This window comes from Quercus lobata, chromosome 5 (genome assembly GCF_001633185.2).
Source record: "Quercus lobata isolate SW786 chromosome 5, ValleyOak3.0 Primary Assembly, whole genome shotgun sequence".
NCBI classification, from domain to species: Eukaryota; Viridiplantae; Streptophyta; class Magnoliopsida; order Fagales; family Fagaceae; genus Quercus; species Quercus lobata.
The window spans coordinates 80,874,950-80,878,883 of NC_044908.1; the positions used below are offsets into that span (position 1 = coordinate 80,874,950).

At 33.3% G+C, this 3,934-nt stretch overlaps 1 pseudogene; it reads left to right on the forward strand.

Moving 5' to 3' along the window:
* The first annotated feature begins 212 nt into the window (after window positions 1-212).
* On the forward strand, window positions 213-3,429 carry LOC115991261 (annotated as a pseudogene).
* Window positions 3,430-3,934: the final 505 nt, after the last annotated feature.

The following is a 3,934-nucleotide window of genomic DNA, read 5'->3' on the forward strand; positions in this document are numbered from 1 at the left end:
AGATTGATTTTATTTAGATATAATTTCATTTCTATGTAACCAGTATGAAATAAGCTTATTTTTTATTTTTGTTATTTGTATCTTTAATATGGTTCCCGTATACCATTTCCAGCATCAGTTATATTGCATTTATTTCCAACTAAGGGAGTCAAAATTTGTAGACTTCATGAGAAATATGCCTTACATTGTTTTTCTAATTTTATAGGGAAGTAATGACTATTGTTGATAAAAGTGAGCCTCAAACAAGACTTCAGGTTTGTGCTTAGTCTCTGTTACATTGGTTGAATTTCTTTAAAAAGAAGATATATATAGACACACACATAAATTCAATCCAATTGAAATGTATATCTAATATTTTAAAAATTGTAAGAAGCAGGGAAAATATAAAGCAGTGGCAGTTTGCTGGATTCTTGGACTGGGGTCCCTTATGTCATGGAACAGTATGTTGACTATAGGAGATTACTACTACAAGTTGTTCCCAGTAAGCTATTCATAACTTATGTTACTTTCCATTTCTTTTTTAAGCCCAATGAAATCAGTAGACAGCTAGATTTGCCTTTAATTTCTTAAGTGATAATCGACGTTTTTCTGACCCAAGAATATGAAATCTAGTCTAAGACAATGTTGTGATTCAAATGAGTCAATTGGCAGCACAAGGTGCAATTTCAATTTCATTGAAGTGCTATGACTTTGTAGAGAAAAGAAAGGTGTAAAATTGTCTGCTGTAGGAACCTAATTCTTAGTAGAATAGGAGTAAGATTGTCTTATCCATTCTGGAAGGCATGCCTTAACAATGCACACGAGTAAGATTAGTATATTCTTCAATCATGAAAAGAAAAATAAAATGAGGAAAAGTTCATTCCTTGATTACTAATTTTCTATACTTGTTAGTTGGTTAGTGTCTATAGTAGTTGAAGCATCTTTTCATGTTCACAAGATAGTAGAAGGGAACCAACCCTCATTGATTTCTCAAACTTGAACAGTGCAAGGGAATTACTTGCTGAGTTACTTAGATAAATGTTACAATTCTATATCTTACTGCACATTAGAACAAGGTGAAAAAATTTCAAGATTGACTAGACTGATAAAATTTTCCTCTTTCTTTGAAGCTATACCACCCTTCAAGGGTACTTACCCTCGTTTATGAACCATTTGCAATTGTGACCATGGCAGTACTTGCCTACAATGAGTCAAAGATTGATACTAGATTGCGGAATTTGATTGGATACTCTCTCTTCTTTGCAAGTACTGTGATGCTCATAGTTGTAAGTAATGCTGATACAGTGATACTTTGTGATATGCCCTACTCAATCTTGGATTGCATCATCAGATTAATTACTTCACACTCGTTTGATGTCAATTCACTGATTATTTCCTCTAATAAATTTGGTTCGACCTTCCATTCATTTTTCTGTGAAAGTTGGATTTAGCAACATCTGGGAAAGGAGGAGTTGGTCCTTATATTGGTATATGTGCAATTGTTGGTTGCTTTGGAGTAGCAGATGCCAATGTTGAAGGTGGAATGATTGGAGACCTATCTTTCATGCACCCAGAACTCATTCAGGTTTCTTCTGCTCAATGTTTTTTGACATTCTTTCCGTTTTTCTTCTTATTCTTTTTTCCCTCAGGCAATCAAATTGCTATCTTAATACACGATGTTACTATGTTCTGCAGTCCTTCCTTGCTGGCTTGGCTGCATCAGGGACTCTAACATCAGTTATGAGAATAGTAGCAAAAGCTGCCTTTGAGAAATCTGAAAATGGTCTTCGCAAGGGGGCTAGTATGTGAATTTTTTAAACTGCATTTTTTTAAAGATCCACCATTGATTTCACTTTTATTATGCACCAATCAGAACAGGCCAAAGAAATTGTGAAAAATATTGTATCCCTAGACTGATAGTTTCTTTAATAATAGAGAAAATTGCATGTTCTATTTCAAATAATTGTTAGTTTCTGTACTGAATTACTTGGAGCCTGATGTTTTATATTCTGAATTGGTCCTTTTCTTGTGGTTTATATAAGTATGCATTTCTCATATGCTACAGTGATCATAAGTGCAGAGGATAATATACTGAACTAGTAAGCAACTACTCCTTAGGTTCACACTGCAAGCAAACATTTGACTCCGCAATGTTTTAAATGTATTTTAGGAACTTTCCTCAGCAATAATTTGCTTTATGACTGTCATTTGCAGTGTTATTCCTAGCAATCTCAGCGTTCTTTGAGTTTCTGTGTGTTATTCTCTATGCCTATTTCTTCCCTAAACTGCCAATAGTGAAGTACTACCGCTCAAAGGCAGCATCTGAAGGATCAAAAACAGTATCAGCTGACCTTGCTGCCGCTGGAATCCAAGTGGAAGCAGACCAAGAAGTATTGTAACACTCCCATTATTCTCATAATGCATGGTGTTTCAAGGACATTATAAGATTTCAAATCACTAACAAGCTTTAAAAAATTTCACAGGCAGAAGGGAATGCTAATCACCATGAGAGATTGAGCAATAAGCAACTATTCTTTGAGAACATTGATTATGCAATTGACCTGTTCCTGATATATGTGCTGACATTGTCAATTTTCCCTGGTTTCTTATATGAAAATACAGGAACACACCAGTTGGGGTCATGGTAAGTATTCGTTTGTCCCAAAGTGAGATTAGTTAGTTTATTAATGGTGATTTTTTTGCACTCTTTTTGTAATGATCTGTTTTAGGAGCCTTATAACTTGAAGTGTGTTAGACTTATGGTTAAGTGATTAAATTCACTATTTCCTAACAGTTTAAACTTTTGGGACAATCGGTAATTTAACATGGTATCAGAGCAGACTTAAGCTTTTGGAACAATCGGTAATTTAACAAAGTTTTCCTGTATATTTTTTTTTTAATGAAATTATCATATTCAAAAAAATATATATATTAAAAAAAAAAAAAAAAAACTATAGAATTTTTACAAGGCTCATGGCGTTTGCAGGTACGTACCCACTAGTTCTGATTGCAATATACAGTGTCTGGGATTTTCTATCAAGATACATTCCTCTTTTGCAATGCCTAAAGATGGAATCTAGAAGGAGCCTTATGATTGCAACTCTTTCTCGATTCTTACTCATCCCGGCTTTCTACTTCACAGCAAAATATGGTGACCAAGGATGGATGATCATGCTCGTATCCTTCTTGGGACTATCCAATGGTTATCTTACTGTCTGTGTCCTCACAGTAGCACCCAAAGGCTACAAGGTTAGTTGATATCATTGTTCACAACATGTAGCACATTTAACATTTGCCATAGGCTCCTAACAAAATTTCCTTTGGTTTTTTGTTTTGTAGGGACCTGAGCAAAATGCCTTGGGTAATTTGCTTGTGTTGTGTCTTCTAGGTGGTATATTTGCAGGAGTTGCTCTTGATTGGTTGTGGATAATAGGTCATGGAAGCTTTTAAGGCGAGAAGTCCATAATGCTATCACTGAATAAACCAATCGCCTCACTTGATTTTAGAACTTTTTGTGTAATTATAATGAAAGCAAATTGTAAAGGCTTGATGAAATTATTGACTTTGAACCCAACAACAACAACAAGCTATTTAGTGGTGTAAAATTGTTTAGAATTACATTAGGTGTAACTTGAACCATATGTATAAATTGAGTAAAATTGGTATTAAGTTTTGCCGTACAATGTTTATTTTTCAAATAAAAATATCTTGTTTCAATCTATTCTACTTTATATGTTTCATCAATTCCAATCTATTTCTTTCAAAAAATAAAAATTTCCCATCTACCAAACTATCTTTTTTTTCCCTTATAAAATAACTATAATTAAAAAAAAAAAAATTAAACTAGCTTTTTTATTATTTTTTTTTTTTTTTATTTAGAATCTTAACATACTATAACTTACTATAATTGATAGAATAAAAAGTGAAACAATCAAACGAGAGATATGATTCTAAT